The following is a 25,286-nucleotide window of genomic DNA, read 5'->3' as shown; positions in this document are numbered from 1 at the left end:
TATTATGCAGTCTGCGTAGGGCACAAACTCCCAAGGGGGGCACCAGAAACTCCACCGGCTGCCCTCACTCGCACATTATACCTTAATCAAGGACCCGAAAGCAGTCGCGGAACACAGACGATCGCCTCGTGCTCGCACCATGCATCACATTTTGCATCGGTGCCAGTGCGGACAGGTTACCTGGCGCAATTGCAAATATAGAAACCAACCGATCGACAGAATGTCCTGTTGCTCACCGCAGCTGCTTAGGACAACATAGGAGAACTCGGATTAACATAGAAAAGATCACTTTTATTGTGTGTCTTTTGGCATCTGAGTAGGACACAATGTGACTGTAGCTACCTTAAGCCCCATCTCTCTGTTTTATTGAGGACTCCGGTTTAAAAAAATAAGGCTGGGCATAGAAATGCATCAATTCTTAGACTACAAACTTTTCAGACATGTTTAGTAAGTTCTGTTCTCTGTTTTGTGTGCAGCTGTGTTGTGTATTCTGTTGTTAATATTGCTGGTGTTCCTGTTGAAGTGAAACAAAACGGGTTTTCGCTTGAACGCCCCTACTGTAACTACTGTTGCTCTTGTACAAAGAGCTCTAAAGTTCGCGTGCAGACTCATGAATGCACACATGAGATCAACCGTTAGTCAAGAGTTTTACTTAATGCGTTAGACTTCGGTTCATTTCTCACCAAATCTAATGTTATTAGAAGCTTGAAGAGGTGGTCACCATAAACTGCCACTGTATGACATAAGAAAGAAAGAAACAACACAGGGGTGAGTAAACAATGACTGAATTTTCATTAATGAATTTTGAATTTTCAACTAATCTTTAATGTTCAAGAACTTAAAAGTAGACATTAGAGAGAAAATGGGAGTTGATTGTTTTAGTGTAATAAGTGCCTTAGGTTGCAGAAAAGATGTGATATTTAGATATACCTCATGTATGCGTGAATGTACGGGTGTTTTATGACCCATGGGGTGATTTATTAAAACAGATTAACTTTTTGTATTACGTTCACATTAAAACTTACTCTGAAACTTTTTACCATGTCTTTATTTATTCTGTACTTCTGAAATGCATTTTATGTGTAGATTTGACTAATTTAGAGACCCAGACCTTTAATATGAAATGTTTTACATGTTTAAAACTAAAACCAACAATTTCAATATTTATGGTGTGAAAATGATTTCTATCAGTTTGTCAAAAATTACAACTGTCACACATTTGTGATGTCATTTCGAGCACACCAATTTTGCCCCTGTCAAAATTTAGTGTACTTATTAACCGAGTGGACAAAAGTGACAGTGAAGAGCATGCTTGAGATGAAATCTGAGACAAAACAAAGAAAATATCACATTTTATTGGCCGTCATTTCCAATCAAGCTGTAATTTTGCCGAATTACGCAACAAGTATGTAAATATGATTTAATAGTGTGTATTGAGGACACATTAAATCTTAGCAAGACAAAGGAGTCTTGAAAAAGGTTAAAAATGTCATTTCCATCAGTGTCATTTCCAGCACAGAATTCTATTAAACACAAAACAGAATTTGAGATGTGCCGGAAATGACACAAAAATGACACAAATCTCCTGTGATGCATGAACACACACTGATGGACATTGATAGTAGATGAATTAAATCAACTAGTGAGAGTGTGAAACATGTTTAAACAAAACTTTATTTCTAGAAATCCGCAGTGTTTAAAAGTTAGTTGAAGAATCACCCATTCAGAGTCGGAGAGAGGATAATTTACCAGAGGGGGCATTTGAAATTTCGAAGGTGGCACGGATTTGCCACTTTACCCTAAGATGTGACACTGCTGAAAATTAAGCAGTAAACAGTAGCTAAAATTACTAATGAGAGTGTAACATAACATCGAAAAAAATACAACATTTTGACAGAGGGGGCACAGTGGTCTGGCTGAGGGGGGCACTGCCCCCTGGTGCCCCACCAACCCATGATGCCAACCCAGCACCCATTGATGAATGTATTCACGCAAGTGGGCGAACATTCATTAATGTATTGTTTTTCTGTGCGTCTCTAACAACTCATCTTTTCTGATGATGTAATGAAGGCCACATGGGCAGGGAAAGCAATATTAACCAATCATATCATAGCCCACTTTTCACAGTCCAATCAAATCCTGCTGCATAAAATCTCACTGAATATTGTGTTTCACTCAAAAAACATCACATTACAGGAGATATCAATGCTATTTCTTGTCTTTTAAAAACTATCAAGTCTTGAAAAAATCTTTAAGACATTTTTTACTGTTTGAACAGAGCGACCGACTATCAATTTATACAAGGAAATTGTTTTATTTGATAGCGTGTGATTTGGGAAACAGTCTGTAAAACACGTCTCTCTTGTTCACTCTTGACAGCTGTGTGAAGATAACAACATCTATAACAAACCGTGGCAGTTCAGCTAATAAAACCCTTTCAGAAGAGAGAGAGAGAGAGAGACTCTTCAGTTTAACAGGTTAAACGGGTGAAGAACACCCAGAGTCTCATGTTAATAGTGTCTGTATAGACCCGGACACGCTCCACAGAGAGAGAGACTGAAAGACAACACTTCTGATCAAAGACTGTTGAAGAAAAAGCACAAACAATTCAAATGCAGCCAATTATTGAAGCATAAATAAAGTCTAATTAGCATCAATTGCTTCCATATTGTTGCCGTTTGTGTCATTTTTAGAAATCTATCTTCATGCGTGCTTAAAAAAAATCACATTAGTTTCTTGTTTGTTTAAATTATGATTGAGATGTTTCATTTTATAGTGAAATTGCCGCCCAATTAAAACGGTGGGTAAATATTTTCCTTTGTGCTTCCACGTCCACATCTTATGTTATTTTGGGGAGCTGCGTGTCTGTGTGTTAAAATGTTAGTTTAAGCTCAGATTGTGCATCTCTGTCAGTGTATTTGACTGTGTTTGTTTTGTATTTTGACATTACCGAAATGCTCGATCATTTAGAAAATAAAGAATTAGTAAGCACATTAAAATGAATCTTAATTAAATAAAAATGTCTGTCTTTTTGAACAGTTCAGATAATCATTTAAAGCTGTAGTGTGTCATTTATGCACCACTGGTGTCACAAAATGGAATTGGGAAAATAACCAGCGTTGTACGTTTTTAAGAAAGTCAGAGTGCTTGCCTGTACATAACTCTACACTGCTACACTGGCAGCCAAAAGTTTGGAATAATGTACAGATTTTGCTGTTTCGGAAGGAAACTGATACTTTAATTCACCAAAATGGCATTTAACTGATCACAAAGTATAGTCAGGACAGTACTGATGTAAAAAACAGCACCATCACTCCAACACCTTATCCTTGAGTAATCATGCTAAATTGATCATTTGGTTTTTGAGTTGCCACAGTATCCAATAGACTGGCATGTCTTAAGGTCAATATTAGGTCAAAAATGGCAAAAAAGAAACAGCTTTCTCTAGAAACTCATCAGTCAATCATTGTTTTGAGGAATGAAGGCTATACAATGCTTGAAATTGCCAAAAAACTGAAGATTTCATAAAAAGGTGTACACTACAGTCTTCAAAGACAAAAGGACAACTGGCTCTCATGAAGTGCAATTTTAGGAAATGCATGTGATACAGGAAAGAACATTTGTAACTTCGTAGAGAACCCCTTTAAGAGCTATCGATCATTATCCTTATACAGTATATTCGCCTATTTTAATGGGGTGTGCCACTCTTCGGCTCACTCTGGTGGCAATTCTTTTGGGGGGGTTGGGGTTTGGTTGTTGGTTATTCAAGGGTTTTTGGCCATACCCCTAGGTTTTTGTGAAACGTTGCCTTAAGGGGGCGGTCACACTAGGCTTTGAACATGCTACATTTTTTCGGACAACGTGACGGACCAGGATATGATGTCAAGCAGAAGGGCTTCTGGTTGTAGTAAATGTAACGCCGAACCGGCATCTCCGGCATGGAAGGGGGGTGTGCTAACAAGGAGGCTAAAGGCCACAGCCTCTAATGTCAGTCGCTAGTTCACCTCTTGAGGTCAGGAGAGTGAGGTTTATACATATTGCACAGCTATCTATCACCCCCCTAAACCTCACTCCCATCCGGGTCACAGCACCACTGTGACACTCCTGTTCTACCCGCTCTGTACGGGACTTGAACTGGCATCTCCAGCATGGGAGGCGGGTGCACTAACAAGGAGGCTAAAGGCTCTAGCGTCAATCACTAGTGCACCTCTTGAGGTCAGGAGAGTGAGGTTTTTACCCATCTATCAGCTAGCCCCCATTACATAAACACTTCCAAAACAATAAATATAATATTAAAAACGGTTGAAAATACCGTCTACTCACTTTTCAGCAACAATAAAAACATGCAGCTTTGAAATATATTCTTTGAATTGAGCCAAGAGGTCAGTGTGTGACATTTCGATCTTTTACATTGGTCACGTGTCATCCAGATTCGCCAAAATTTCACCAAACTTGAACTTTGGTTTTCTGCATTTGAATGGATGTGAATGGAGCACGAAGTGTAGTGTGACCGTCCCTTTATATCGCGTTTGGAACCCCGAACTGTTTTTTTCTTCCATATTACACAGAGCTTTTAACATGAGTTTCACGGTTATGTTTACGCTCTGGGTACTGCACGGTGTTACACTCTATGGTTAGGTTTAGGGATGGAGTTTTGGTTAGGGGTTAAAGTTATGAAAACACAGTTTTGGATGAACACAAAACAAACACAACATCAGGAACTACAAGGACACAAGGGAAGCGCCTTATGGGATATTTTAATTTGAGCTAAGTGCAAACGAATTGCCGAACCTAGCTGCTATTTTTAATTCCATGAGAATATACAGGGACCTTGATATACATATTAAATACTTCACATTAATACAAAACACCACAAGCATACTTACAAAGGGTTATTTTTAAGTATATAATTTTCAGGGGTGTGTACCAGCTGCACGTCCGATGCCAGTGTTTGCCAGTTGATTAGTGCCACCAACGCGTTGGGTTGAGCAGCTGCAGTAACTCTGGAAAAATGACAAAAAGCACTTCTCATTGGTCAGTCAGTTTTCATCGAAGTCCGAAGAAAAAAAACTTTAGATTGACTTCCAGAATTCAACCTTCACCTTTAACAGCTCTGTTGAACCATCATCTTCTCACACACACACACAAAAAACATTCATCCTCTTCAGACAGAAAAACAGAAGAATAAGCGTCCGTCTGCTTTGTTCTGTGCTGTGGGTTCGGCTCTGTTGTTTTTACATGCCTTAATTCATGTAAATCCAATTTATAATCCACAGTTCCAGAAAGGAAGGTTAAAATAATACACCGTAATACTTTTCTCAGCTTTTACGGTTTTCTTTGGTCACTGTTGAAGTCACATGAGCATTAAAATGCCAAATATGACTTAACCGTAATTTCCATTCAGAGCTGAGCGTGGAAACTCTCTCGACTGGACGTTTGTGAACTCTGTAGGTGAGGACATGTTTCCGTTAACACTAAACACACGACTTAAGAGGCTAAATTTAGATAAAGGAGCATACAAATGAGTGTTTTCTTCAATAAACAAACATTCTGTCCTATGTGTGAATTCAGCAGTCGTCTTTAATTCGACCTGAAAACCAATTGATGGGAGATCCTCAAATGGACATCATTTTTGTCGCCTATCCCTTGAAATACCAAGCAACAGAAAACACTGAAGACTCTAATGTTGTGGAATACTGACAGCAGGCTTTTTTTACTGATTCATTCAGAATTCGTAATTGTTCAGGGGCTACACTTGACTTGGTCTGAGCGGACTGTAGCCCAAGATCTTTTCTGGATAGCACAAGGGTAAAAGAAAGTAAATTAAATGCAGTAATGACTATTTATAGCACTCCCAAATGGCAAAAACACCCGTACTTTTGGTTCTTTCCACTGTACTGGTGGAACAGAGTACAGACTCAATTGCGCTGTGCGCTATGTAACTTCCAGCCGGCTGCTTTTAAACACTCACATGCAAGCGTGACCATGGCCATATTTTGGCAAAACAAAATGACGTGCTTTATGACACGTTCGGCTGCAGTTTCCCAATGAAACGTCCAGCGGGGGGCACCAAAAGCGAGTGAAATGGTTTCAAAATCAGACAAGGTTTTTAAGGTGAATTTTAGATGGTTTGAGTAAAATGTACTTCCGGACCTAAACCAACACCTAAACATAACCGATAGTGTCCTAAAAAATAAATGAGAGGTGAACAGAACAGACATTCTTTTCCTAAATCAACACCTAAACCTAACCGATAGTGTTTTAAAAGCAAATGTGACATGAAAAGTAAATTTTCTGAAGCAACCACGTCATTTCGAGTCACTTCTATGACACATTCGTGTTAGGAGTGACTACGCACGCCCGGCCCCCAATCGGCTAATCAGCCAAGGGGAGGAATAAGTGCAGCGGGATGCGGCAGTTCGAGAGAGTGACGAGACATGAGCTGGTGAAAGACACACAACATAAAATGCACACACGGCAGCCGCATCCTGCTGCATTTATTCCTCTCCTTGGCTGATTAGCCTGATTGGGGGCTGGGTGTGTGTAGTCATGGCCCCGCCCTCCTCCTCATCACAGGCTGGTCTCGAACCGCGGTCTTCCGAGTCCAAAGTCCAAACCTCTATCAGGTTTCTTTTGAGATACCGCAGAAGCTAAACATGTTGGAAAAAGTGTGTAAATATAAGTGGGTATGTAATAAAAGCGTAAAAAAAATTAGTTTTTCAAATGATGCGTTAGAGTAAAAGTGTTTCAATATCATAACATAGCAGTGTGTGAGTAAAAGAGCAAAAAAATGTTTATCAAGTCATGGTCAGCTGTCCTGTAGTTCGCCATTGTAGTTTTGAATGTCTTGCGCGTTGTTTTGAAGTACTCGCGCGCATGCCTATAGACTGAACACATAATACGCGTGCGCATGACGTCATCGTTTTCACAAATTCGCGTTTTTGTATGTTTACACGGAGACGATAACGGCATCGTTTTCAAAAACGTGCACTTTGAAACCCGTTTTCAAAAGTTTGCATTTTCAGGCCCCAAAACGGTGTTGGCGTGTAAACGAACAGCCAAAACGCATAAAAAGTTTTCCGTTTTTAGTTGAAAACGTTGTTGTGTAAACGGCCCCTAAAACAGGACAATGAGAGTCACACCTGTTAATACTGTTGTCAATCCCAAACACTGACTGTGTGAGATTCGCCAATCAATTCCCTACACATCCTGCCCTACATTTTCATCCGTTTAACTAAAAAATACACAGTTTGTAAGTAAAATAGGTTGCAAACAGCTCAGTTTGATTGTGTTCATTAGATGAACCGTTTGACTCTGAGCTGCTGTCATATTCTGCATCTCTTTCTTCACAAGATTTCCTGTATTTTCAGAAGGTCAACAGACTTTAGAGCAGAAAAAGCCGCTGGTGTCGGTTTCACGCTCTTTTAATATCAGGGGGTATTTGAGTGGTTCTTCTGTGTGTGTGTGCACGCTGTTGCTTTAATTTTGAGGCCACACACACTGTGGTCCAAAACCTTCACAGTTCTGGATCGGAACCGGAGCGTCAACAGCTGGAATCACTCAACGAGCTCCATGGATCATACGAGCGGCTTTAGAAAGATTCACATGACAGCATTCTAATAAAATTCCCTCTCCCCTTCATAAGCTTCATGAACGAAGCAAAATATCAATGTGTGTGTCAGGATCAGCTTTATCAAACACTGAGGTGGGTTTTAAATTTCAGCTCATCTGAATGGATCAAACAAAACGTTTTAAAAAGTCAACACGAAACAGCGTTCACAACCCATATTATTTCTCTTATTAATGTAACATATTTCCATTTACAGAGAATATTCAACAAGGGGATTTCATTTCATCCAGGTAAAGTTGTTTAAGAGGTAGAGCACGTTATTACTTTTAAAGCCAACAAATATTTGTTTTCTTATAGGGTTGACTTTAAAGCTAGTCAAACAGTCCTGCCATAAACCTACAGTACATCAAGTCAGAAGTTGACGTGTCAGGACGCATGAAAACAATTCAAATAGTTTTCCTAAAAATCGATGTCCTCATATGTGGTCATCGGGACTAAGTTGTGACATTTTAATGAACACTAAGTTATAGAAAGTCTGATTTTTGTTTCATAAAATAGTTTATGATTTTTCCAGGAGTGTTGATTATTCACATTACAGACATTACATCATAAATTAGCATAATTAATTCAGATTCAAAGTAATGTCCAGCATCATCCAATCACTGTCAATCATGTTAAAATAAAATGATACATTATAAATTCTGAATCTATGTACTGATTATCATTGTCACATGTCTGTCAAACATGTTGAGTGATCCAAACATCATCTGCAGCCTGAAACTGAACTTTTGATCAGATTTTAGGAGTGAATGCACTTAACTGCATAGAGAGCTATAGGATGCTCCCTTGCTCCCTATTTAGTGAATGACTTAACCTCCAGTGTGCTGTCTGTCTGCACTGGTCTCAGAACAGTTTGAAATGCACCTTATTTTCATCCTAACTCCATATAAAGCCTCTGAAAGACACATGTTTCCAGCTTTTGGATGCACCCATTGATTATAAACGTGAAAACACACAGTCAATATGATTTCTAATGAAAACCTGGTGCTATTGTACACATTAGTGTACATTGTGTTTATCAGCGTGGCATTTCGCAATTAATCGTTCAAATGTTAAAAATGGCATATTGGATGAAACTAGAGACTCTAATCTTTTGAGTCAAACAGGTTTCAATGTAAAAACTTAATTAGGTTTTTTAACAGATGTAGTTTTGTTGGCGTTTCTCCCAAAGACAAACTTGGCTGTTGTTTGGTCACATGACTCCGTATGTTGAAAGTTTAACCCTTTATTGACAGCACTGAGTCTCCTGAACTGAGATCAGTCAAATTATGCATTGCGTATAGCAAAGCCAAAATACAATGTCCACGCATGTGGACGCAGGGTCGCCCGAGGTTAATACATTCATTGTTTACGTTATGAGTTCAATAACTGCAGTCTGTGGTTGTTCGGAAATATTAAGCTCCTTTGCACTATCAAGTTTAATGACTTTAATGAACTCTTGTTTGATTTCAGCCAGTTGTTAGAGGAACCTCCCGATCCAAACACCTCCTGCTTATGAAGATCCTCCAATTCCAGCACCTGCGTCAAGATTCCTGCAGTGTGGTCTGCTGACATTGGATGAAAACTCTTTCATTCCACTGACTTTGTGAGATATAAACGCTTTAGCTGATGCCACGAGTGTCTTCTGGGAACGCTCTACTACGATTTCACTCTACAAGCCTTTGGAAAGTTCAGTAAACATTGGCTCCGTTCTAAAACCTAGTGAGCAGCCTAGCTGCTGTCTACGAAGCCAGTTGGCTTCAAAGGTAGCATACTAATGGAAATGAAAACTTTTTGAGTGACTGATTTGGAACGTCTACATCGGTGCTCATTTGAAGCGCACAGGAGACTTTGGAAGCATAACAGACAAATATTGGGTATAAAGGCCATAACTGGACTGAACAATGTTTTAATCAATATTTTGATATTGAATAAATATAAATCAGAACGTTACATTAGCCGCTTTTCCACCATTGGGCCGAACAGTTCTAATCGCAAAACCGTCCTGTTCCCCGCCGATCTGGGCCAGTTGGCGCAGTTATGGTTTCTTTTTCCACTGTGCTGCGGTGAAATCAGGAGAATGTACGTAACAGATCTGTCTGTGGCGACGGCATGAACGTAAACATTGGAGTGAGTGCGCTAATGGAGGGTGATCACATATTACAGTTTTAAGGACTGCTTTTTACCCCCTGGTTTTACTCAACTAGTCCACAGAAAAGAGAAAAAGGCGAGAGGTTTATCATCATGAGGGATCATGTATGCCACCGGACATGAACATGCAGAAAGAGAAAAGTTCTATGAGAATAGTATATAAGAATATATTGATATATCTTGTTTTAATTAGCTCGTAATCTGCATCCCTGATGAAATAGGCGTGTAAACAAAATAATGTATGCTACAATACTAGTTAAACCATCATCACCATAAAATCATGACGATACACTAAACATACACTATATTGTATTAACTTCAGCCAAATATTGGCAAACTTGGTGAGCTAAAAACAACTGAAAGCATTATAAAAGTTACCTTGGTGTTGACAAATTGACGATTGTGAGTCACCACATACTAAAGCCATTCAACCAGCATAGTTGAGGACGGTTAGCTAACCGTGCTGAGATTTCTGGGCCAAGAACGGTTTATAATTGAACCGTGCCCAAGTGGAAACACTGTAACCGTCCCATACCGTGCTCAGAACTTGTTCAGCAAGATTCTCTTCAAATTGTTGCTCCGCCACGGCAGTTGTTGACCTGAATCTGAAAACTGACCGTATAAGACCGTTAAATCTCCCCTTGCGGTGAAGTGTACTTCAAACGCAACGATTGACGAAATCAAGTTTGTGTAGTTGGAAATATCTGCTTTCATGTAGTTGTGTAGAGTGCCTTAGTTTGTACACTTGTTCAAACTGTGAAATCTCACTGAATTTTATAGTTTCCTTTCGTTTTCATGAGTTCCAAGTTGTAGTGATGTGTGGAGTGTGTCTGTGTTCCAGTTCATTGTTGGAGGAACAGAGACTAAACTAAATCAGTCAGTTGCCTGGAAAATATACTCAAGAGAAACATTTTGCTTGAATTGGCCAAATTTCAGTTGTCAGTGAGATGTTGAATTGTTTGTAAATTAAGCACGACTGTATGAACACTATAAAAGTTTAAAACAATAATAATAAATGAATGTAAATCATTTTTTAAATCTAAATTTAACTAAATAAATATACACACAGGATGTTTAGTCTTCAGATGAGAGCTGCTGAGGCAGTTTAATTCACACTAAAACGGACTAAACACGAAATCAGCCGTTTGTCTCTAATAAAACAATGAACACTCTTGAAATATCATTGAATCGGTTGCCCAAGTAATAGGTTTGTGAGCAGTGTAGATGTAAAGGGAGTCATTTTAAGAGTTGATGGTTTCTGTGGTTTTATGTCATTGAAGCTCCGCTGTTCTTTATTGGCTTCAGTTAAAACACATTGAAAATTCATTCTCTTGCCATTGTTTAACTAATTAACTCTGAGACGCAGCTCTAATTCAAGACAGTCCAACTCACTTGAGAAAATTAAAACAAACGAAACCTAAATTAACAAGTGGAACTCACTATCTCTATCTCTCTCTCTCTATCTCTCTCTCTCTATCTCTCTCTCTCTCTCCCCCTCTCTCTCTCTATCTCTCTCTCTCTATCTCTCTCTCTATCTCTCTCTCCACCTCTACTCCCTCTCTCTCCCTCTCTCTCTCTCTCTCTCTCTCTATCTCTATCTCTATCTCTCTCTCTCTCTCTCTATCTCTCTCTCTCTACCTCTACTCCCTCTCTCTCCCTCTCTCTCTCTCTCTCTCTCTCTCTCTCTCTCTCTCTCTCTCTCTCCACCTCTACTCCCTCTCTCTCCCTCTCTCTCTCTCTCTCTCTCTCTCCACATCTACCCCTCTACCTTCTCTCTCTCTCTCTCCATCTCTACACTCTCTCTCTCTCTCCACCTCTACCCCCCTCTACCCTCTCTCTCTCTCTCTCTCTCCACCTCAACCCCCCCTCTCTCTCTCTCTCCCTCTCCACCTCTACCCTCTCTCTCTTTCTCTCTCTCTCTCTATCTCTCTCTCTCTCTCTCTATCTCTCTCTCTCTCTCTCTCTCCACCTCTACTCCCTCTCTCTCTCCCTCTCTCTCTCTCTCTCTCTCTCTCTCTCTCTCTCTCTCTCTCTCTCCACCTCTACTCCCTCTCTCTCCCCCTCTCTCTCTCTCTCTCTCTCTCTCTCTCTCCACATCTACCCCTCTACCCTCTCTCTCTCTCTCTCTCTCCATCTCTACACTCTCTCTCTCTCCACCTCTACCCCCCTCTACCCTTTCTCTCTCTCTCTCCACCTCTACCCTCTCTCTCTCTCTCTCTCTCTCCACCTCTACCCCCTCTCTCTCTCCACCTCTACCCTCTCTCTCTTTCTCTCTCTCTCTCTCCACCTCTACCCCCCCTCTCTCTCTCCACCTCTACCCTCTCTCTCTCCACCTCTACTCCCTCTCTCTCTCTCAATCTCTACCCTCTCTCTGTCTTTCTCTCCACCTCTACCCCCCTCTACCCCCTCTCTCTCTCTCTCTCTCTCTCCACCTCTACCCCCTCTCTCTGTCTCTCTCTCTCTCCACCCCTACCCTCTCTCTCTTTCTCTCTCTCTCTCCCTCCCCACCTCTACCCTCTCTCTCTCTCTCTCCACCTCTTCCCTCTCTATCTCTCTCTTTCTCTCTCCACCTCTACCCTCTCTCTCTCTCTCTCTCTCTCTCTCTCTCTCTCCACCTCTACCCCCTCTCTCTGTCTCTCTCTCTCTCCACCCTACCCTCTCTCTCGTTCTCTCTCTCTCTCCCCACCTCTACCCTCTCTCTCTCTCTCTCCACCTCTTCCCTCTCTATCTCTCTCTTTCTCTCTCCACCTCTACCCTCTCTCTCTCTCTCTCTCTCTCTCTCTCTCTCCACCTCTACCCCCTCTCTCTGTCTCTCTCTCTCTCCACCCTACCCTCTCTCTCGTTCTCTCTCTCTCTCTCCCCACCTCTACCCTCTCTCTCTCTCTCTCCACCTCTTCCCTCTCTATCTCTCTCTTTCTCTCTCCACCTCTACCCTCTCTATCTCTCTCTCTCTATCTCTCTCTATCTCTCTCTCCACCTCTACCCTCTCTCTCTCTCTCTCCACCTCTTCCCTCTCTATCTCTCTCTTTCTCTCTCCACCTCTACCCTCTCTATCTCTCTCTCTCTATCTCTCTCTCTATCTCTCTCTATCTCTCTCTCCACCTCTACCCTCTCTCTCTCTCTCTCTCTCTCTCTCTCTCTCTCTCCACCTCTACCCCAGTCGAATTATTTAATGCTTTGGCTAATTCGTTTATATAAATGTTAAATAGAGTGGGGCACAATGGTCAACCTTGTCTGACTCCTCGTTGTTGAGAGAAAAATTCAGTTCGTTTGTTCCCTATTTTTTTTTTTTTTTTTTACAGCACATGTATTGTTTTTATACATGGAGCTAATTAAATCAAATGTTTTCCCTCCAATCCCATTTTCCAGTAGTTTTGGGAAGAGTCCTTTGAGCCAGATTGAATCAAAAGCCTTCTCAAAGTCAACAAAGCAAGCAAAGACTTTGGTTTTGTTTTGGTGTACATGTTTATTAATAATCTTGTGGAGGGTGTAAATGTGGTCAGAGGTTCTGTGTTTGGGCAAAAATCCAATTTGACTTTTAAACAGGATTTTGTGGGTTTTAAGAAAGTTCTGCAATCTTATATGAATAATTGAACAGAATATTATTGACACATATGCCTCTGTAATTGTTTGGCTCAAATTCGTCTCGTTGTTTAAAGATGGGTGTAACTAGGCCTTGATTCCAGGTGTTGGGAAAATACCCTACACTCAAAACAATGTTGAATAATTTCATTACTGCGGTTTTGAATTTGTCATTGGTGTATTTGATCATTTCGTTTAATATTCCATCAATGCCACATGCCTTGTTGGGTTTTAATGCATGTAGTCTGTCTGTTAGCATTTACTGTGATTGGGAAATCCAGGGGGTTCTGATTGTCTTTCATTTTTTCTTTCAGGATTTCTAATTTGGTTTTTATTTCATTTCGAGCAGGATTTGTTTCAGTTGTTTTGTACAGATTTTCAAAGTGTGTCCTCCATATGTTCCCGTTTTGAATGGCTAATTCTTCCTGTTGTGGTCTATAGAGTGTGTTCCAATTGTTCCAAAAGTTACTGGCATTTATTGACTCCACCGTTGATTGAAATACTTGTTCTGTATGCTCTTCCTTTTTTGCTCATAGAGTTTGTTTGTACATTTTAAGAGCTTCATGATATTGATGGCAGAGGTCTTGATTGTCAGGATCTCTGTGTTTTTGATTTGAAAGATTTCATACTGTTGTTCTAATACTTTTACACTCACTGTCAACTTTTACACTATTGTTTTCTCTCTCTCGCCACAAACTGAGACGTTTTAAAGTCTCTCAGTAATCTGCATCACCTGCCAACACTAATAAACCCAACCAACATCAATTAACCTATTAGTAGTGATACAGTCATACACAAGGGTTCAAAGGTTAGCTGGTTAACATGGGACAGTTCACTCCTGCTGGTGGATGCTGTAACTACACATGTGAAGAAAAAAGCATTTTTCTTCATTAATAGCCATTTAAAAGTAAACATGCAATTTTAATGAAATAAAATGTGTTGCAAAGAATTACATTATAGTAAACATTTTAGAAGTGCTTGATTTTTTTGGATGGAAATTCCCTGTACAAACATCGGATTCTCTGCAGTCTGATTTAATATCTCTGTAATATCTCAGTTCTGGTATTTTGCTGAGGTCTTCTGCTTCTCAGATGTTTCTCCTGAGAAAAAGACTCCAGTAATCTCACATGTGTCTCCTCTAGAGTTTCACAACAGATCTCAACAATGAGCATGTTTAGATGCACACCAATACGCTGATTACTCCCAAACACAGGCACAGATTTACGTTTCTGCCTGTGGGTGCCCTAACAAACAACCACCCACACCCCAAATCAGTTTGGAATCTGATTAAAATCAGTCAGATCAGATTTGTATGCATTTTGCGCAACGGGTTGTTTTGTCAGGTGTTGCGATGAAAAAACATATACTGCATTCCAAACGGAACACACACAGTGCACTTCAAAGGGAAAACATTATGATGGCAACACAGTAGGATCGTTACAAGAGAATTTTCAATAAAATGTTACATTAAAAGTGAGTTTAGAATGACCGATCTTTCAGCCCTCTGACAGTGGAAGATAAAGTCTATGAGGGGCACAGGGACTGTTACTTCTGAAAGGAACACACCCATTATGTCAAGTATGTTTCAGGGAAGACAAAGCAGTGATACAGACATTGGCTTTACTCACCCAAAGAGATGCGCTAATGTGCGGTAACACACCGGCTGCGTGCCATCACAGCGTGATAAGGTTGAAAGTTTCACACAATACGGGACACCTGAACATTTTGAGTGCTTCAATTAAGGATGGGAGTCCTCTTCAAGAGTCTCCCTGTCAGACCCTTTTTTGCTTTAATACGGGAGGTCCTGTATGGGATAAAATATGGGGTGTCTGGCAAAAACGGGACAGTTGTAAACCTTAGCTGCAATAAACATTGCATATGCCACCTCTCCCATTTTTAAAGCAGTCTTCTGTGAAGAATGTGTTCATATTTGGATGCCCTCATGAAAAACATCCATAAACTCTCACACATGGTAAACATACGAAAGTTTGCATCATTGTTTTTCTTACCTTTTTCTCCCCAGTTTGGAATGCCCAATTCCCAATGTGCTCTATTTCCTTGTGGTGACATAGTGACGAATCTCAGTTGCCTCTGCGTCTGAGACCGTCAATCCACGCATCTTATCACGTGACTTGTTGAGCATGTTACCGTGGAGACGTAGCGCGTGTGGAGGCTTCACGCTATATTCCGTGGCATCCGCGCACAACTCACCACGCACCCCACCGAGAGCGAGAACCACATTATAGCGACCACGAGGAGGTTACCCCATGTGACTCTACCCTCCCTAGCAACCGGGCCAATTTGGTTGCTTAGGAGACCTGGCTGGAGTCACTCAGCACACCCTGGATTCGAACTCACGACTCCAGGTGTGATAGTCAGCGTGAAAGTTTGCATCATTATTATGACAACTAATGTGGACATGCCAGCAAAAGCGACTGCAGTCAGACTCGTGCTTTTCTGTGGGTGCTTGCCTATGCTCCCAAAAATCTGACAAAGCAAGAAAACCGTGTTTACATGAGATTTGAAATAATAGCGAAATTTCTCTGCTTTTGACGTCAAACCATGAAAAGAATTGCGCTCAACATGTGCGCACATTGGATAAGCTGGTGAGAACATCGGTAAAGGTGTTTACTTGCCACATGAAATCGGCAAAAATCTACCCATGTCAATCGATTTATTCTTACGCCGTTTATGAACTTATACCGATAAAGGAACGCCGTTGTCGGATTATTAAGCATAATCGGTGTAAGAACGTGCATGTAAACACGCTCATTGTCTCAAACTGTGCTCAGATTTGCTTGAGTTCAAGATAGCGAAGTCTTCAATCAAATATCTCAGTATGAACTCAAAAATTTCTCATCAAATTCGTACAAGATCAAAAGATCTGAGCTAGGCCCTCTACATTCACTTTATAACTCTGGATGACAATTACTGACTCATTTCCAGCTAAAAGGGAACACTATCAGAACTTTGGCTAACATTCTTCAAAAGTTCTCTCAAAGTTATGAAAACTGTTTTTGCAGTAACGTTGATAGAACGTTTTTTTTTCAACGTTTACTGTTGTTGATAAACGTTCTCATAACGTTTGCAAAATGATAAAATGGAACGTTCCCTAAACGTTTTCTCTTACGTTCGCATAACCAAGAAAAACGTTCTTAAAACATAAAAAAAAAAAAAAAACTGGACGTTTTGAAAGTTCAGAGAACATTCAAAAGTGACGTTCTCAAAATGTCTGCAAAATGATAAAATGGAACGTTCCCTTAATGTTTTTACTAACGTTCACACAACCAATAATTTTTTTCTTAAAACATTAAAAAAACTGGAAATTTGTAATGTTCACAGAACATTCAGAAATAATGTTCTCATAATATTTGCAAAATGATAAAATGGAACGTTCCTTTAACATTTTCTCTAACGTTTGCATAACCAAGAAAATGTTTTCTTAAAACGTAAAAAAAACTGGACGTTCTGAACGTTCAGAGAACATTCAAAAGTGACGTTCTCATAACGTTAGCAAAATATTAAAATGGAACGTTCCCTAAACGTTTTCTCTAATGCTCGCATAACCAAGAAGAAAACTTTCTTAAAATATTAAAAACTGGATGTTTTGAACGTTCAGAGAACATTCAGAAATAACGTTTTCATAACTCAAAGGGGATGTTAGCAAAACATTCTTAGAACATATTTTTGTTAGCTGGATTGTTTATGATTTTAGTAGAAACACAAAGTTGATGGAGACTGTAGTGATTTTAGATATTCTTGTATTGAATAGTGAAGAATATCAGACACACATCAGTGTCAGTGTGTGTTTGGGCAGGAATTTGAGGATCATCGCTTCTGTTTTTTACTTCTTTTCAACACGTCATGTATTTTTCTCAGTTCCTGTATCTCTGTGATGGAGTGTGTGTGGTTTGCGTCTCGGGGTCTGTGGTTCATCATCACAGCCGAGCGTTGATAAAACAGGGATGTTGAAATTCCTCACGTCAGTGAGAGTTTCAGGAGTTCAAATCTCATTCATAAGGAATATTTGTGGATGTCCATCACTGTAGGAAGTTTGTTTCAAACTCCCCTGTGGCAATTATTGAATTCACCTTCTAATAAATGTATTTAATATGAAGAGCAGTCAAGTTAGTGGTGAGATTGTTTTATGAAAAAGAACAACAACACAAAAATGCATTATGACTTTTTAAGATAAAAATCAACAGTAATGTGTAATTTTAAATTGTGATGCGGTTCAGGTATTATAGTTCTGAAGGTCTTTAAAAATGACAAGATGCGCTGAGTATCCAACTGTCTGCAAACTCTTACTTTTTTGCGTGTATCATGAACACACCTGGAAGTCAAATATGGCTGGGGCATGTTGCTATGCAGTTGCTAGGGTGTTCTGGGTGGTCACTTGGCGGTCGCTAAGCTGTTGTGAGTGGTCGCTAATGCGTTGCTAGGTGGTTGCTAGGGCATTCTGGGTGGTTGCTTGGCTGTTGCTAGGTTGTTACTAGGCAGTTGTTAGAGTCTTCAGGGTGGTCGCTAGGGTGTTGCTAGGAGGATGCTAGGGTGTTCTGGGTGGTCACTTGGGAGCTGCTAGGTGGATGCTATGCAGTTGCTAGGGTGTTCTGGGTGGTTGCTAGGGTGTTGCTAGGAGGATGCTAGGGTATTCAGGGTGGTCACTTGGGAGCTGCTAGGTGGATGCTATGCAGTTGCTAGGGTGTTCTGGGTGGTTGCTAGGGTGTTGCTAGGAGGATGCTAGGGTATTCAGGGTGGTCACTTGGGAGCTGCTAGGTGGATGCTATGCAGTTGCTAGGGTGTTCTGGGTGGTTGCTAGGGCATTGCTGGGTGGTTGCTATGGTGTTCATGTCCTCACCATGACAACAACCAAAATAAAATCTACACCTCTCTTTTAATCTACACCTGCATTAAACAGACTTTTAGAGGCTTTCCAGGCAAATTTAAACTGTAAACAATTTTCAGACACAAAATGATTCATTAAACAACATAAAAGGAAAAGGTAACATACACAAATATCACAACATTGTTTTACCCAACAAAATGCTTTGATTAGAGTGGCGAGAAAAAGTATGTGAACCCTTTGGAATTAGCTGGTTTTCTGCATTAATTGGTCATAAAATGTGATCTCATCCTTCACTCCAAAAGGTGGATTTTCTGTTTCTGAAGTCATTCTGTAGTGGATTTACTTCGATGTTTAGACTCATTGTCCTGCTGCATCACTCAGCTTCTACTGAGCTTCAGCTGGTGCACATCCACCCTGACATTATCCTGTAGGATATCTTGATAAACTTGAGAATTCATTTTCCCCTCGATGATGGCAAGCGGTCCACTCTCCGAAGCAGCAAAGCAGCCCCAAATCATGATGCTCCCTCCACCGTACTTCACCATTGGGATGATGTTTTCATGTTGGCATGCGGTGCCCATTTTACGCCATACATAGTGCTGTGTGTTCTTCCCAAACAATTCAACCTTAGTTTCATCAGTCCACAAAACATTTCCCAGTAGTGTTGTGGAGTGTCAAGATGGTCTTTGGCAAACTTCAGATGCGCAGCAATGTTTATGTTGGCTTCCTTCATGATGTCCTGCCATGAACACCATACCTGTTTAATGTTTTCTGTATAGTAGACTCATGAACAGAGATGTTAACCAGTTCCAATAATTCCTTCAAGTCTTTATCTGTCACTCTAGGGTTCATTTTTACCTCATTGATCATTCTGCGGTGTGCCCTTTGAGTCATCTTGACTGGACGGCCACTTCTTGAACAGGCTGTTTGCTCTGCTAGAGAAAACATTTTCACAATTGGACTTTTGACTTGAAATATTATAATTACAGTATATGGCCCTACCCTCCCCTACTGTTCATTTGACAGAAAAAACAATGAAAAACTATTTAAAAATCACCAATAGAGTATTTACTGCAAATAAAAACACCAATAATACAATAAGTAATTATAAGAATTAAGACTATAGTTTATGAGTTTAACTTAAGGGTTATAATCATTTTGAAGCAATTTGCCACATTAATATAAGATTGTATTGATATGTGGTCACAGGTACACTGTTTCTGCATCCATGTGATAGATCCGTGTAATAAATATATACAGGGAAAGTAGCATAAGAAATATAGATAGTGTCCAGTGTAAATGCTGGGGAGAGCTGTATGCATGATAATAATCATAAATATAAGTAATCTACTGATAACTGTGTCATATTAGTGGTTTATGTTGACGGCTGATATTGTACAGGAACTGGACTGTGCTGATAGTGATGAAGGAGTTTAATTCCTTTAATAGAAACTTTTAAGACCTTTTTTATACCAAGACTGAATTTTCAGCACAAAAACACATGTGCCCAGATTTTAAGCTTAAAAATAATCTCTCTCTTTTTAACTCCTTTACATACGTAAATGCAGCATCAATGTGACATTTTTGATGCAAAAATGTACAAATATCTCTATCTATGTGTTGTTTTGTAACACTGGATGTGGTGTGAGTTTATGGTAAACCAATATGGATTTTTAATAACTGACACACATTTCTATAGACTGGAGTGGCCAATAAAATGCATATATATATATACAATATGTATATATATGTGTGTGTGTGTATATATACACACATTTATGCATTTGGCAGACACTTTTATACAAAGCAACTTACAGAGCACTTATTATATGGACAATCCTCCTGGAGCTGAGTGATGGCTGTTGGGATTGAACCAGCAACCTTCTTAATACCAGTTATGTGCTTTAGCCCACTACACCACCATCTCCTCCTCTATATATATGGATGAGAGAGAGAGAGAGAGAGAGAGAGTGTGTGTGTGTGTGTGTGTGTGTGTGTGTGTGTGTGTGTGTGTGTGTGTGTGTGTGTGTGTGTGTGTGTGTGTGTGTGTGTGTGTGTGTGTGTGTGTGTGTGTGTGTGTGTGTGTGTGTGTGTGTGTGTGTGTGTGTGTGTGTGTGTGTGTGTGTGTGTGTGTGTGTGTGTGTGTGTGTGTGTGTGTGTGTGTGTGTGTGTGTGTGTGTGTGTGTGTATCTGGAGTTTATGAGGACATCCTTAGTGTCCCTGTAATTCAAACGGCTTTAAAAACTTTCTAAACAATGTTTTTTTGAAAATGTAAAAATGCCAAAAAGGTTTCTGTGAGGGTTAGATTTAGGGCATAGAGAGTCCTCGTAATGATAGGAGTACCAACGTGTGTGTGTGAGTGTGTGTGTGTGTGTGTGTGTGTGTGTGAGTGTGTGTGTGTGAGAGAGTGTTGTGTTTGTGTAGTGTGGGTGTATGAAAGTAGAAGCTGTGTGTGTATTTAATGATAACAGTGTTTTAGAGGAATGACCGCAGTAAAAACCTTCATAACATGAACCTCAGCAGCTGATAAACTCGAGCGAGACGCTTCACACGCCCCGCAGATCATTCCTGAAGACCTTTTTTTTCCATCTGCAGTGAAGACAGTGAGATTAAAACCTTCAGATCTTCAGACGAGTCAGATAATGGTGTGTCTCAGGAGAACAGCAGAAAAACACCACAGTGGAATCATTGATAGATTTATACAGAAATATCATCTGTGTGGATCAGTGTGTGGTCTATCACTCATCAAACACATGTGATTAGAAAACATTTGACTTCTGTAATGAGAAGAACAGAGTGGGACTTGTGTGTTCCATACCATAATGGGATGCCTATTGTCCCATATTTAAGCTACATTTAGGCCTAATTAAATGCTGTGATGTCATTGTTGTCTATCAATAACGTCTCTGCAACGTTTATTTAAAAAATAACCAAATATATGATAAATAAAATGATAAAAAATGTGAATGAAAAATAAAACCTACAATAACCATTGAAGAACGTTCAAAATAAGTTCTTAATAAGTTGTCACACAAAAACCTCTGTTTCACTGATACCAAAAAACAAAAAAGCAAAATAAACATTAGAGAACATTCTTTAAGTTCTTATTTGGTTGTCACAACATTTTGGGAAAGTTAGTTTAAGGTTATAAAAATCAAACCTAAAAATAGCCATTAGAGAACATTTTGTAAAAGATCTGATTAGGATGTCAGACAAAAACCTCCCTGCAACATTCTGGCAAGGTTAGTTTAAGGTTACTAAAAATAAAAAAACATAAGAGAACATTCTTTATAGGTTCTTATGAGGCTGTCAGAACGTTTTGGGAAGGTTAGTTAATGGTTATTAAAATTAATTCTAAAAATAATCATTAAGAACGTTCTCTGCAAGTTTAGGTTGTCAGAAAATAAAAAACCTCCCTGCAACGTTCTGAAAACGTTAGTTCATTGTTATAAACATAAAAATAACCATTAGAGAACGTTCTGTATAAGTTCTTATTAGGTTGTCTGAAAAAACCTCCCCGCAACATTCTGAAAACGTTAGTTCATTGTTATAAACATCAAACATAAAAATAACCATTAGAGAACGTTCTGTAAATGTTTTTATTAGGTTGTCACAATGTTTTGGGAAGGTAAGTTAATGATTATTAAAATCAAACCTAAAAATAACCATTAGAGAACGCTCTGTATAAGTTCTTATTAGGTTGTCACAATGTTTTGGGAAGGTTAGTTAATGATTATTAAAATCAAACCTAAAAATAACCATTAGAGAACGCTCTGTATAAGTTCTTATTAGGTTGTCTGAAAAAACCTCACCGCAACATTCTGGAAACGTTAGTTCATTGTTATAAAAATCAAACCTAAAAATAACCATTAGAGAACGTTCTGTAAATGTTTTTATTAGGTTGTCAGACAAAAACCTCCCTGCAACGTTCTGGGAACATTAGTTATAATAATTAAACCTAAGAATCACCATTAAGAATGTTCTGTGTAGGTTGTTTTTAGGTTGTCAGAAAAAAAAACTCCCCACAATATTTTGGAAACGTTATTGTATGGTTAGAAAAATCAAACCTAAAAATAACCATTAGAGAACGTTTTGTTTAAGTAAAAAAAAAAAAAAAACTCCTTGTAACGTCCTGGAAAGGTTTATTCACAGTTACTAAAAAAGCAAAAACAAAATAACCACTAGAGAACATTCTTTATACGTTCTTATTAGGTTGTCACAATGTTTTGGGAAGGTTAGTTAATGATTATTAAAATCAAACCTAAAAATAACCATTAGAGAACGCTCTGTATAAGTTCTTATTAGGTTGTCACAATGTTTTGGGAAGGTTAGTTAATGATTATTAAAATCAAACCTAAAAATAACCATTAGAGAACGCTCTGTATAAGTTCTTATTAGGTTGTCTGAAAAAACCTCACCGCAACATTCTGGAAACGTTAGTTCATTGTTATAAAAATCAAACCTAAAAATAACCATTAGAGAACGTTCTGTAAATGTTTTTATTAGGTTGTCAGACAAAAACCTCCCTGCAACGTTCTGGGAACATTAGTTATAATAATTAAACCTAAGAATCACCATTAAGAATGTTCTGTGTAGGTTGTTTTTAGGTTGTCAGAAAAAAAAACTCCCCACAATATTTTGGAAACATTACTGTATGGTTAGAAAAATCAAACCTAAAAATAACCATTAGAGAACGTTTTGTTTAAGTTAAAAAAAACTCCTTGTAACGTCCTGGAAAGGTTTATTCACAGTTACTAAAAAAGCAAAAACAAAATAACCACTAGAGAACATTCTTTATACGTTCTTATTAGGTTGTCACAATGTTTTGGGAAGGTTAGTTAATGATTATTAAAATCAAACCTAAAAATAACCATTAGAGAACGCTCTGTATAAGTTCTTATTAGGTTGTCACAACGTTTTGGGAAGGTTAGTTAATGATTATTAAAATCAAACCTAAAAATAACCATTAGAGAACGCTCTGTATAAGTTCTTATTAGGTTGTCACAACGTTTTGGGAAGGTTAGTTAATGATTATTAAAATCAAACCTAAAAATAACCATTAGAGAACGCTCTGTATAAGTTCTTATTAGGTTGTCACAACGTTTTGGGAAGGTTAGTTATTGATTATTAAAATCAAACCTAAAAATAACCATTAGAGAACGCTCTGTATAAGTTCTTATTAGGTTGTCGCAACGTTTTGGGAAGGTTAGTTAATGATTATTAAAATCAAACCTAAAAATAACCATTAGAGAACGCTCTGTATAAGTTCTTATTAGGTTGTCACAACATTTTGGGAAGGTTAGTTATTGATTATTAAAATCAAACCTAAAAATAACCATTAGAGAACGCTCTGTATAAGTTCTTATTAGGTTGTCGCAACGTTTTGGGAAGGTTAGTTAATGATTATTAAAATCAAACCTAAAAATAACCATTAGAGAACGCTCTGTATAAGTTCTTATTAGGTTGTCACAACGTTTTGGGAAGGTTAGTTAATGATTATTAAAATCAAACCTAAAAATAACCATTAGAGAACGCTCTGTATAAGTTCTTATTAGGTTGTCACAACGTTTTGGGAAGGTTAGTTATTGATTATTAAAATCAAACCTAAAAATAACCATTAGAGAACGCTCTGTATAAGTTCTTATTAGGTTGTCGCAACGTTTTGGGAAGGTTAGTTAATGATTATTAAAATCAAACCTAAAAATAACCATTAGAGAACGCTCTGTATAAGTTCTTATTAGGTTGTCACAATGTTTTGGGAAGGTTAGTTAATGATTATTAAAATCAAACCTAAAAATAACCATTAGAGAACGCTCTGTATAAGTTCTTATTAGGTTGTCTGAAAAAACCTCACCGCAACATTCTGGAAACGTTAGTTCATTGTTATAAAAATCAAACCTAAAAATAACCATTAGAGAACGTTCTGTAAATGTTTTTATTAGGTTGTCAGACAAAAACCTCCCTGCAACGTTCTGGGAACATTAGTTATAATAATTAAACCTAAGAATCACCATTAAGAATGTTCTGTGTAGGTTGTTTTTAGGTTGTCAGAAAAAAAAACTCCCCACAATATTTTGGAAACGTTATTGTATGGTTAGAAAAATCAAACCTAAAAATAACCATTAGAGAACGTTTTGTTTAAGTAAAAAAAAAAAAAAACTCCTTGTAACGTCCTGGAAAGGTTTATTCACAGTTACTAAAAAAGCAAAAACAAAATAACCACTAGAGAACATTCTTTATACGTTCTTATTAGGTTGTCACAATGTTTTGGGAAGGTAAGTTAATGATTATTAAAATCAAACCTAAAAATAACCATTAGAGAACGCTCTGTATAAGTTCTTATTAGGTTGTCACAATGTTTTGGGAAGGTTAGTTAATGATTATTAAAATCAAACCTAAAAATAACCATTAGAGAACGCTCTGTATAAGTTCTTATTAGGTTGTCTGAAAAAACCTCACCGCAACATTCTGGAAACGTTAGTTCATTGTTATAAAAATCAAACCTAAAAATAACCATTAGAGAACGTTCTGTAAATGTTTTTATTAGGTTGTCAGACAAAAACCTCCCTGCAACGTTCTGGGAACATTAGTTATAATAATTAAACCTAAGAATCACCATTAAGAATGTTCTGTGTAGGTTGTTTTTAGGTTGTCAGAAAAAAAAACTCCCCACAATATTTTGGAAACGTTACTGTATGGTTAGAAAAATCAAACCTAAAAATAACCATTAGAGAACGTTTTGTTTAAGTTAAAAAAAACTCCTTGTAACGTCCTGGAAAGGTTTATTCACAGTTACTAAAAAAGCAAAAACAAAATAACCACTAGAGAACATTCTTTATACGTTCTTATTAGGTTGTCACAATGTTTTGGGAAGGTTAGTTAATGATTATTAAATCAAACCTAAAAATAACCATTAGAGAACGCTCTGTATAAGTTCTTATTAGGTTGTCACAACGTTTTGGGAAGGTTAGTTAATGATTATTAAAATCAAACCTAAAAATAACCATTAGAGAACGCTCTGTATAAGTTCTTATTAGGTTGTCACAATGTTTTGGGAAGGTTAGTTAATGATTATTAAAATCAAACCTAAAAATAACC

At 38.4% G+C, this 25,286-nt stretch overlaps 1 protein-coding gene across 2 annotated transcripts in view; it reads right to left on the bottom strand.

Moving 5' to 3' along the window:
• nudt6 (nudix (nucleoside diphosphate linked moiety X)-type motif 6) overlaps positions 1-25,286 on the bottom strand; it is a 930,254-nt gene that overhangs the window by 416,344 nt on the left and 488,624 nt on the right. The window contains exon 1 of one of the 2 annotated variants that reach the window (XM_051649400.1): positions 15,607-15,686. The exons of the other annotated variant lie outside the window; for it this stretch is intronic. The gene's annotated coding sequence lies outside the window, so the exon portion shown is untranslated. Of the gene's footprint in view, positions 1-15,606; positions 15,687-25,286 lie in introns of those variants that run through there. 2 annotated transcript variants of the gene reach the window in all.

Source organism: Myxocyprinus asiaticus, chromosome 22 (assembly GCF_019703515.2).
Source record: "Myxocyprinus asiaticus isolate MX2 ecotype Aquarium Trade chromosome 22, UBuf_Myxa_2, whole genome shotgun sequence".
In the NCBI taxonomy this organism is placed as follows: Eukaryota; Metazoa; Chordata; class Actinopteri; order Cypriniformes; family Catostomidae; genus Myxocyprinus; species Myxocyprinus asiaticus.
Note: the sequence above shows the minus strand (reverse complement) of the source record. Positions and strands in the feature narration are given on the sequence as shown.